The 12,019-nt window shown below is 53.5% G+C and overlaps 1 protein-coding gene across 2 annotated transcripts in view; it reads right to left on the bottom strand.

Annotated features, from left to right (window-relative positions):
- CHST12 (carbohydrate sulfotransferase 12) overlaps positions 1 to 8,330 on the bottom strand; it is a 31,619-nt gene extending 23,289 nt beyond the window's left edge. The window contains exon 1 of one of the 2 annotated variants that reach the window (XM_054545695.2): positions 8,245 to 8,330. The gene's annotated coding sequence lies outside the window, so the exon portion shown is untranslated. Of the gene's footprint in view, positions 1 to 8,230 lie in introns of both variants that reach the window. The other variant, XM_002817646.4, reaches the window with a different exon arrangement.
- Between the last annotated feature and the right edge of the window lie 3,689 nt (positions 8,331 to 12,019).

Raw genomic sequence — 12,019 nt, 5'->3', positions numbered from 1 at the left:
ATCTCCTCTTCTATCACAGTCCCCCTCGGCGACCCTCTCCAGCCTCAACAGTCTCCTTGCCGTTCCTCCACCGCACCCAGCAGGCTCCTGCTGCTGGACCTCTGCACCACTGTCCCTCAGCTGGGGAATCCCAGGGCAGTCCCACACTTCCTTCAGATCTCTGCTTGACGCTCACCTCCTCAGCAAGCCTTCCCTAACCACCCTGAGAAAGTAGATCCCGGCCTCTAGCCTGCACTCCCCATACCCATACCCTGGTTTTCTTCATAGCAGCATTTATCCCATCCCTACCTCAAATCTTTTATTTATGATTTTTAGAGTAGTGTCTCACTGTGTCACCCAGGCTGGAGTGCAGTGGTGCAATCGCAGAATCCCTGAACTGCTGGGCTCAAGCGATCCTCCTGCCTCAGCCTCCCAAAGTGTCAGGATTACAGGCGTGAGCCACCGTGCCTGGCCTCAAATAGCTCCTATTCACTGGTTAATCCGCTCACTGTCTTCCTGCACTGAAACCTTAAAGGGGAGGTCCTCGTCCTGTTTCACAGCGGGTATTCTCAAGGCTTCCAGCAGCATCTGGCACTCAGTACTTGCTCAAGAAACAGGTGTTGTTCTAACAAAAACCAGACAAACATGACGGACTCTGATTGCCTAATTTCTGAAACTTGGGGACAGGTGAAGAATGACCTATAATACTGTTCTCTCTACTGGTGGGTATGTTTTAAAACCCCCTTACAAAATGACGAAAGAAAGTGCTCGGCCGGGCGTGGCGGCTCACGCCTGTAATCATAATTGCTTGAACCCAGGAAACAGAGGCTGCAATGAGATCATATCACTGCACTCCAGCCTGAGTGACAGAGCGAGACTCTGCCTGAAAGGTTAAAAAAAAAAAAGCGCTCAGAATCTCTGATAAATGACCACAACGAGGAGACAGGATACAGAGAACAATGACAATAACCAAGAGGAAATCAGAGCAAGGAAACCCTCCCTGTTAACAGGGCCTGTGCACAGAGGCAGGCGAGGGCCCCCATTCCGTCAGAGCAGAAAGCCCATCTGAGACTGTTCCCATTTGTGTCAATTCAATGCTACACATACATATCCATGAAAGAGTGAAATCACTCCGCGAGGTGAAGTTTATTAAGAAACTCAACAGTCTCTGTCCCTGCTTCCCTTTCTCACCTCCGCCCTTCTCCATGATTCTTTTTTTTTTTTTTCTTTGAGATAGGGTCTTATCTCTGTCACCCAGGCTAGAGTGGAGTGTGATGGCTCGATCTCAGCTCACTAAAATCTCTGCCTCCTGGGCTCAAGTGAAGTGATCCTCCCACCTCAGCCTCCCACAGAGCTGAGACTACAGACACAGGCCACCATGTCCGGCTAATTTTTGTATTTTCAGTAGAGACAGGGTTTCACCATGTTGTCCAGGCTGGTCTCGAACTCCTGGACTCAAGCAATCCTCCTGCCTCGGCCTCCTGAAGTGCTAGGATTACAGGTGTGAACCACCACGCACTACTCACTCCGTAATTCTTTTTAGCTAATTCTTTTAACGTCTGCCTTCAGAGTGAACTTTGGTTGTTCAGCTTGGGGCATTAGTGACTGACTTTCTGAGGCAATAGGCGAAAATGCAGCGCTCTCCTCCCCACACCTTCTCTGCCCAGGCGCATCATAATTTCAATTAGAGCAGCAGTCAGTGTTTACATAAATTATTATCATTGTGGCGAGGCTATCCACAGCTGCGCCTTGTAGTACACCATAATTATTTTTCGTTTCCCACACGATGGTTTATTTTCCCTGGAACTAATAACGGTCTTGTGTTTTCATTTGCTTTGTTTAGTACTTATCACTAATCCCACCCTAACTCTGCCAACTGCCTCAACTCCTCTCCAGATGTTGCAGCACGTCAGGTGTTCTGCTAATTTCATCTTCTCCCAAAGAATCTCCTCATGGAGACTCTGACCAGCTGGGGTCAGGACATGTCTGCTCTCCATGCCAGCACCTGACTGGTATCTCCCTTCAGCAGGTTCTTCTCACCTCTCACCTGGGGGAAATCCTGTTCCCACCAGCCAGTCTCTCTCAGTCTAGACTTACTGCCTCATCTGGGGAGACTACATCTGCCAATCACCTCCTTAAAGCATGAGGAACAAATCTGGGAGCAAGTCTGAAGGTGTCTTTACCCTACCCTCCCTTGCCTGAGTGTAGACTTCCAGGCTGCAAATGCATCCTTCAGAATGTCTCAAGCAAGGCCCTCCCGTCTCCTGCCATCCAGTGCTGCTTTGAAAAAGCCCAAGCCCTTCTGCTTCTTTTCATTTTAATTGTAGTTAGTTCTTCTGCCTTTTTCCACATGTTCTAACCTTCTGCCTCTTGACCTGTGATGACCTATTTGTGATTTGTTTTTACTTTCTCCTCTTGTTCTGAGATTTCACAACAGTATGTCCTGGAGTGGGTACGCAAGGATTTTTCTTTTTTTTGAGACGGAGTCTCGCCCTTGTTGCCCAGGCTGGAGTGCAACGGCATGATCTCCACTCACTGCAACCTCTGCCTCCCGGTTCAAGCAATTCTCCTGTCTCAGCCTCCTGAGTAGCTGGGATTACAGGCACCCGCCACCACGCCTGGCTAATTTTTGTATTAACCAGGGTTTCACTATGTTGGCCAGGCTGGTCTCAAACTCCTGGCCTCAAGTGATCTGTCCACCTCGGCCACCCAAAGTGCTGGGATTACAGGCGTGAGCCACAGCGCCTGGCCTCTGTCACTATCCAAATTCTGGGGTCAACAGCTGCCAACATGCTTTCAAATAAATCCTTCCCCTCCCAAGCTCTCACTAGTCTTTATCTGAAACTCAGCCTCTCTCACTATCCAAGTTTGCTGCCCAGACTTTTATTTAATTATTTTTTTTAATTTTATTTTTGAGACAGAGTCTCATTCTATTGCCCAGGCTGGAGTGCAGTGGCACAATCTGGGCTCACTGCAACCTCCGCCTCCTGGGTTCAAGCAATTCTCCTCCCTCAGCCTCCTGAGTATGGGATTACAGGCACCCACCACCATGCTTGGCTAATTTTTGTATTTTTAGTAGAGATGAGGTTTCATGATGGCCAGGCTGATCTCGAACTCCTGACCTCAGTGATTCACCTACCTCCCAAATTGCTGGGATTACAGGCATGAGCCACCACACCCAGCCTTCCCAGGCTTTTAATATCCAAGCTGGGAAGTGAAGAGGCTGTGAAAGTGAAGGACACCTGCGTTTTCACCCGTGGTACTGGCCGCTGGGTGGGCCTCTTTAACCCAGAAAGTTTGGGTTCTAGGAAATTATTTTGTGAATTTCATCCTGTTTTCCCTATTTTTTCTTGTGGAAACTTTTTAAAATGTATTTTATTTTATTTTTTAGAGATGGGGTCTTGCTCTGTCACCCAGGCTGGATCGCAGTGGCATGATCACAGCTCACTGCAGCCTCAAACTCCTGTGCTCAAGTGATCTTCCCACCTCAGCCTCCCAAGTAACTGGGACTACAGGTGCACACCACCACACCTGGCTAATTTTTAAATTTTGTTGTAGAGATGGGGTCTTGCTATGTTGCCCAGGCTGGTCTTGAACTCCTGGCCTCAAGCGATCCTCTCACCTCAGCTTTGAAGCTGTTACTATTCAGCTGCTGACTTCCTGATCTGATACTTTCCGTTTCTTTTTTCTCTCATTTGCCACCTCGTTGCTTTTCTGTTCTACTTTCTGAGGGAGTTCCTCAACTTTATCTTTCACCCACTAACTGATTTTCTTATTTCTGCTTTTATTTATTTATTTTTTTTTACATCCGAGAGTTCTCTTTTTGGATCTTTGAATGCTCCTTTTGGTGGCTTTTTTTTAGAGCTTCCTGTTCTTGCCTCATGTTCGCGATATTTTCTCTCACCTCCGCGTGGACATTAATGACAGCCTGCTTTCTAGGGCTCCTTCCTGAACGCTCTCTGGTTTCCCAGTGTGTATTCTGGTCTCAATCTCCTATAGCAGAGGTTTTCTTCAGATGCCCTTGGTTATCTGCTCATATTTAAGGGATGGGGATTTTTAAAGCTTGATGCCTTGAACACTGGGAGGGGGTTATTAATTACGGGCTTCGTTAGCAAGGGATCCAGCTGGGCCTGCTGACTGGGGACCTCCTGATGTCATTAATTTTAGGTCTTTTCTCTTGGGCTACTTAGATTCCCCAAAGACACATCCATCCTCCTGTCTAGAGGGAAAAGCCCCAGCTGGTCATGTTCTGGGAGCCAAAGGGGCCCTGTTCACTTCCTCCTCCTGTGCCCTGTACAGCACCGCGCCCCCACCCCGTACTCAACTGTGCCCCCACTCCATACTCAACTGTGCGCCCCCACCCCATACTCAACTGTGCCCCCACCCCATACTCAACTGTGCGCCCCCACCCCGTACTCAACTGCGCGCCCCCACCCCGTACTCAACTGCGCGCCCCCACCCCGTACTCAACTGCACCCCCACCCCGTACTCAACTGCGCGCCCCCACCCCGTACTCAACTGCGCGCCCACCCCGTACTCAACTGCGCGCCCCCACCCCGTACTCAACTGTGTCCCCACCCCATACTCAACTGTGTCCTCACCCCATACTCAACTGTGCGCCCCCACCCCGTACTCAACTGTGCGCCCCCACCCCGTACTCAACTGCGCGCCCCCACCCCGTACTCAACTGCGCGCCCCCACCCCATACTCAACTGTGTCCCCACCCCATACTCAACTGTGCGCCCCCACCCCATACTCAACTGTGCGCCCCCACCCCATACTCAACTGTGCGCCCCCACCCCATACTCAACCGCGCGCCCCCACCCCGTACTCAACTGTGCGCCCCCACCCCATACTCAACCGCGCGCCCCCACCCCGTACTCAACTGTGTCCCCACCCCATACTCAACTGTGCGCCCCCACCCCATACTCAACTGTGCGCCCCCACCCCGTACTCAACTGTGCGCCCCCACCCCGTACTCAACTGCGCGCCCCCACCCCGTACTCAACTGCGCGCCCCCACCCCATACTCAACTGTGTCCCCACCCCATACTCAACTGTGCGCCCCCACCCCATACTCAACTGTGCGCCCCCACCCCATACTCAACTGTGCGCCCCCACCGCATACTCAACTGCACCCCCACCCCGTACTCAACTGTGTGCCCCCACCCCGTACTCAACTGCGCCCCCACCCCGTACTCAACTGCGCCCCCACCCCGTACTCAACTGCGCCCCCACCCCGTACTCAACTGCACCCCCACCCCGTACTCAACTGTGTGCCCCCACCCCGTACTCAACTGTGCCCCCACACCCCGTACTCAACTGTGCCCCCACACCCCGTACTCAACTGTGCCCCCACCCCGTACTCAACTGCGCCCCCACCCCGTACTCAACTGCACCCCCACCCCGTACTCAACTGCACCCCCACCCCGTACTCAACTGTGTGCCCCCACCCCGTACTCAACTGTGCCCCCACACCGTACTCAACTGTGCCCCCACCCCGTACTCAACTGTACCTGTCTCCCATTCTTCTCTGAAATATCTTTCAAGTTTCTAAACAGTTACAGAAACCACCACCTTAACAGCAGGAAGTAATAAGCTGGAGAGTCAATTATCTCCAGGCACATCTGTGGGCCAGGGCTGGAGAACCACAGTCCCGCCTGCAGCCACAGACCCACTAAGTAAGTGTGAAACTAACAGCTACTCTCTGAAAAGAAAGACAATTTAAGAATCGAAACTCAAGATGTAAGGTTTTTTTAAATGACAAACAAGCCGCATGTGTTTCAGTATCATCAATAACCCGTCTTTTCCCACTGATGGCTCCTTCAGCCCCGGACCCACACTAGAAGAGAATCACCCGCCAGCCTCAATGACTGTGCCTAGTCAAGGAACTGCACGCCCAAGGTCAGCCAACCAACAGGCCTCTCTTCAGCTCTGGATCCCTTCCCACTGGGGTTCCTAGGGATTCCCTCCTTCTCCAGGCTGTCTCTTCTCTACAAGGTTACATCTCCTCCAGGATGGCCACTAATACCGCCAACTCTGCAGGTCTAAAACCCACGTGTGTTTGGCCCTTCCTCTCCCACCCGGCCCCAGCGCTCCTCATCGCAGGTAAGAAGTCCCGGCTACCCTCGCTGTTACAGGTCGCCACATCTCACAAAGCGCCACCGCCCAGTGGATTTGGCAACATCTTTCAGCTCCATGCCCGCCCCCGCTCTCTCACTGTCCCAGACCCACGCCCCACAAGGCTACTCAACTCAGCTCCACTGCCCAGACGCAAAACCCACTTCCCATATTCTCACCAGGACCACTTTTCTGAAACACAACTAATCGCATCGCACCCAAACCACCACCAAAGGGATAAAAGTTTAAACTCCCTCATACAGCATTCAGGCCCCTGCACAATCAGAAACCCATCTTTCCAGTCTTTTTTTTACTCTGTTGCCCAGGCTGGACTGCAGGGGCCCAATGTCGGCTCACTGCAACTTCCGCCTCCGGGTTCAAGCGATTCTCTTGACTCATCCTCCCAAGTAGCTGGGACTTCAGGTGTGCACCACCACGCCCAGCTAAATTTTGTATTTTTAGTAGAGATGGGGGGTTTCACCATGTTGGCCAGGCTGGTCTCGGACTCCTGACCTCAGGTGATCCGCCCGCCTCGGCCTCCCAAAGTGCTGGGATTCCAGGCACGAGCCACCTCGCCCGGCGTTCCAGTCTTAGCTTCCAACCCAATCCTGAAACCCCACTTCATCAAGAACACGGCGACCCACCATCTCCCCCAAACATCAGTTTCACTTCCACATCTCTGCATGCCCTTTGCCTCCAAAGGCCCAATTCATAGGTCCTCTCCACTGTGGAAAATGTCGGAAAAGGTCTCCACATTCTGTTAACGCCTGCACCACAGCCCCAACCCCACACAGTTGTAGCCAGGCTGGCCGTGAGCTCCCAGGGCAAGGCCCACGCTATCACCGGCATCTACCCCAGCTTGGCATCTTGCACTCGATTGGAGGTTTGATAACAAAGCTGGAGTCTGCTGAGTGACAGCAGACAGTTACTGCTGGCCCCAAAGCATCAGCCCAAAGTCCCATAAACTCCTTTACAAGGAAATCAACATCTATGCCGTTCCAGCCAGGTGCTCTTTCAGATCTCAAGCGTTGCATCTTCGTGTAGCAATCTCCTGACTACCCCTGTTTTCTCTCAGTCCTCACTCAGACACCAGCCCTGACTCCCAACACCAGATGCTCACGGTGAGGGGCTAACCCGGGTCCCCGCGTGGGGGTAGGTGGGGGACCCGCTGAGCCGTCCCCAGACACCCACAGCCGGGAGCAGCACCGTAGGGCCTGGTGTCCTGGAAGATGTACTGCGTCCAGCACCGCGCCTGCAACTCACATTCCTATTCACCCCGGGGCTTCCGAGTCCCCACAGCCCCGATTATGAACTAAATAATTTAATAATGCTGGAAACACTACGGCTTGTTGTGCTGCCTGCCAGACGGAGCCTCTGCCCGAGCCAAGGCTTTGCCGGCGGTGTCTCGGTGGCCGGGAGCCCGCAGAGGAGGTCTAAATCCCACTGTTCCCGGACTAAATGCACGGTTTCCTCTCGCAGAGGGGCAGGGCTGCGGCTTCTGGAGTGAGAGGTCATTTAGGGGATACCCTGAGCGACCTGCCGGTGCTGCTGGCGTCTGCAGGCTCCAGGGCTGCCGTCGCCGGGGCCGGGGAGCCCCGTTCGGGTGACAGCAGGCACAGGAGGGGCTCTGGGGGGCCGGGGAGCCCCGTTCAGGTGACAGCAGGCACAGGGGGGCCCTCGGGAGCTGGGGATCCTGGAACTCCACGCCCGGGAAGCGGTCCTACCCCTGCCGGGCGGCAGAGGCTGATGCCGGGCAGGGGGACTCCTGGGGGCCGGCGGGGCCGCTGCAGCCTCTGCTGTCGCTGAATCAGAACCACAGATTTCTCGTCCAGACCCCGAGGAGCCGCAGAACGCGCTGATCAGGGCCCCAGGGCTGGTCCCCCTGGCCGAGGACGACGAGCGGGGCTCAGAGAGGGCGCGCGCAGGGCCAAGGTCACACAGCGCGCCGGCGCGGGAACTCGAACCCAGGCCCAAGCCGCGCCCGCCAGGCCGGGCTAAGGAGAGCCGACCCGCGCCCCTCAGCGCGGCCCGGGACCCCCGCCCGGGCCCTGGGAGCCCAGCACCGGCCGAGAGGGAGGCAGACCGCGCCCCGAGCCCGCCGCCCGCCACCCGCCGCCCGCCGCGCCCCTCACCTCTCTCCCCTCACCTCGCGCCCGCAGCCGCCGCCGCCGCCGCCGCCGCCCCGCGACTAGCGGACCCTCCAGAGGCGGCCCTCGCCGGCCCCGCCCCCGGCTCTGGAGCCCCGCCCACCGGTCGTCTTCTCGCGAGACGTCGCAGCCGCCGGAGGGGCCACGGAGGCCGAGGGTTGTCCGCCCTCAGCGCGCCTGCGCCCCGCCAGCCCGCCCGCCCCCGCCCTCGCGAGCCAGTGCCATGTGGCGCCGTATTTACGGCCAGAGATCGACTCCGCCCACCGGCCCCCACGAGCCACGCCCCTTTCTCAGCAGCCAATCCGCGGCGTTGACTCCGCCCCGGCGGCCCGGGGGCGCGCGGCGGCCCGGGGGCGCGTGGCCTTCTCGCGGTCCGAGCCAGGAGCTCCACGTTGCAGGCAAACACGGTCCCGTTAACCAGCCTTTATGCAGTGCCTGTTGTCTATCCGACCCTTTCTCGAGTATCGGCTCATTGGCAAAGGATCGTGATGCTCACCGGCTGGGGCTTGAGACTCGCTGTGTGACCTTGGGCAAGTGACTTAACCTCTCTGAGGTTGTCTCTAATCCATAAAATATAATAGGTTAGTGATCCTACCTTGCAGGGATTATGTGAGACAAATGAGATGACAGGGGTAAAGAGCTTAGCAAGATGCCTAATGCATAGTGAGCATGCAGTAATTGTTCTTGGCATCAATGTAGTTTGTGTGTTTATTTGTTTAGAGACAGGATCTCACCATGTCGCCCAGGATGGGGTGCAGTGGTGCAGTCACAGCTCACTGCAGCCTCGACCTCCTGGGTTCAAGCCATCCTCCCACCTCAGCCTCGGAGTAGCTGGAACTACAGACAGGTGCCACCACACCTGGCTAATTTTTAATTTTTAATAGAAACGGGGGTCTCACTATGTTGCCCAGGGTGGTCTTGAACCCCTAGACTCAAGCAGTCCTCCTGCCTCAGCCTCCCAAAGCTCTGGGATTACAGGCGTGAGCCACCGTGCCAGGCCCAGTGATTTTTTTTTTAATTATAGTAAAATATATATAACATAAAATTTACCATCTTAACCTTTTGTTGTTGTTGTTGTTGTTGTTGTTGTTGATGGAGTCTCTGTCACCCAGGCTGGAATGCAGTGGTGCGATCTCGGCTCACTGCAAGCTCCGCCTCCCGGGTTCACACCATTCTCCTGCCTCAGCCTCCCGACTAGCTGGGACTACAGGCGCCCGCCACCACGCCCGGCTAATTTTTTTGTATTTTTAGTAGAGATGGGGTTTCACCGTGTTAGCCAGGATGGTCTCGATCTCCTGACCTCCTGATCTGCCTGCCTCGGCCTCCCAAAGTGCTGGGATTATAGGCGTGAGCCACCGCACCTGGCCCATCTTAACCATTTTTAAGCATACCCTGCAGTGGCATTAACCACTTTCACATCACCACCGTCCACCCCCAGAACTTTTTCAATCCATGATATTTTTAGGCGGCCCCCTCTGATGGGCTCCCGAGGCAGCCTTCCAACCAAGGTCATCTCTTCACTCTTCCACTCCCTGCAGCCAGTCACAAAGGAGTTCCCACCCACCGGGCCCTGGAAATGTGGAAGTGAGGGAGACGGGCAAGGCCCCTGCCCTCCTGGGGCATATATTTTAGTGGAGGGGAAAAGCAACAAACAACCACCACAAAATATATGTGTATATTATATACACACTCACAGTAGATAATATGTTTATACGTACGTGTAATGCATACATGTTACCTACTATGTGTATGTATGTAGTATATATGTTTATATATTGTACACATATAGAACTGTATTATGCATGTATGTCTATGTTGTATACGTACATGTATGTAATTGCATGTATGTAAATAAGATGACAGCCACTGGCAATGTCACCCTGTGATGCCTGTCTCAGCTTAGAAATTTCTCACTATCAGCCGTGTGCAGTGGCTCACACCTGTAATCCTAGCTCTGTGGGAGGCCGAAGTGGGTGGATCACTTGAGGTCAGGAGTTCAAGACCAGCCTGGCCAACATGGTGAAACCTGTCTCTACTAAAAATAAAAATACAAAAATTAGCCAAGCTTGGTGGCAGGCACCTGTAATCCCAGCCACTCGGGAGGCTGAGGTGAGAGAATCGCTTAAGCCTGAGAGGTCAGCTGGGCTTGGTGGCTCACGCCTGTAATCCCAGTGCTTTGGGAGGCTGAGGCAGGCAGATCACGAGACCAGGAGTTCGAGACCAGACTGGCCAACACATGATGAAACCCTGTCTCTACTAAAAATACAAAAAATTAGCCGGGTGTGGTGGCAGGCACCTGTAATCCCAGCTACTCAGGAGGCTGAGGCAGGAGAATCACTTGAACCCAGGAGTTGGAGGTTGCAGTGAGCCAAGATCGCGCCACTGAACTCTAGCCTGGGCAACAAAGTGAGACTCCGTCTCAAAACAGACAAACAACAAACAAAAAACCTGAGAGGTGGAGGCTGGAGGCGGAGATCATGCCACTGCACCCCAGCCTGGGTGACAGAGTGAGACTGTCTCAAAAATAATAATAAATAAATAAATAAATAAAACGGTTACTTTTGTGTTATGTCAATTTCACCTCTTACATCAGCAACATTTTGAATACACTAAATACCCTTGAATTGTTCATTTTAAAATGGTTACTATTGTGTTATTGTCAACTTCACCTCTTACATCAGCAACATTGTGAATGCATCAAATGCTCCTGAGTTGTTCACTTTAAAATGGTTACTTTCTGCCGGGCACGGTGGCTCACGCCTGTAATCCCAGCACTTTGGGAGGCAGAGGCGGGCGGATCACGAGGTCAGGAGATCGAGACCATCCTGGCTAACACGGTGAAACCCCATTTCTACTAAAAACACAAAAAATTAGCTGGGCGAGGTGGCGGGCACCTGTAGTCCCAGCTGCTCAGGAGGGTGAGGCAAGAGAATGGCGTGAACCCGGGAGGCGGAGCTTGCAGTGAGCCCAGATTGCGCCACTGCACTCCAGCTTGGGCGACAGAGCGAGACTCCATCTCAAAAAAAAAAAAAAATAACAATAATAATAATAATAATAAATAAAATGGTTACTTTTACCTTATGTCAACTTCACCTCTTACATCAGCAACTTGCAGATACATTTTCCTTACCCACTCTGCAGTGGTTATACCATTTCTCCTGGTTTACAGATGAGCAGGGGATCGGGGAAGGTGACCAATTAGCCAGAGACACAGAGCTGTGTAAGTGACACAGCCAGGACCTCAATACAAATTGTGGAACCCAAAGATGGAGCCACGCTACAGCCTTGAGACTTCCTTGGCCAGGGCCTCAGCTCGGCCCTGGAGACACCTCACTGTGATGATTTTTATCTCCTCCTCTTCTAGGCTCCAAGCTCTTTCAAGCTGGCTGCCCATCCCCCTCCCCAGCAGCTCCACTGGCTGCCACCCATCTTCAGGGACCCTGGACTCCTCTGCAAAGTCTGTGGTCTCCCCAGAGCTGACCACAGCCTGGCCCAACCTCTGGGTTTTACTTTGAGGTATTTCAATGTCTCTACCAGCAACAACTATTTCTGGTTTCATAACCAGGGTTGCAACAAAGGAAAAATAGTAACTGTGGCTTGGGCAAGAGATCAGCCAGGAAACATCAGCTGCTACTAATAGTAACAGCTATGAAGTTCTGGGAGGTTTCTTTGTTTTTGTTTTTGTTTTTTTTTTTTTGGAGACACGGTCTTGCTCTGTCACCCAAGCTGGAGTGTGCAGTGGTGCCATCATGGCTTACTACAGCCTCAACCTCC

Source organism: Pongo abelii, chromosome 6 (assembly GCF_028885655.2).
Source record: "Pongo abelii isolate AG06213 chromosome 6, NHGRI_mPonAbe1-v2.0_pri, whole genome shotgun sequence".
In the NCBI taxonomy this organism is placed as follows: domain Eukaryota; kingdom Metazoa; phylum Chordata; class Mammalia; order Primates; family Hominidae; genus Pongo; species Pongo abelii.
This window is presented reverse-complemented; position numbering and strand designations above follow the sequence as displayed.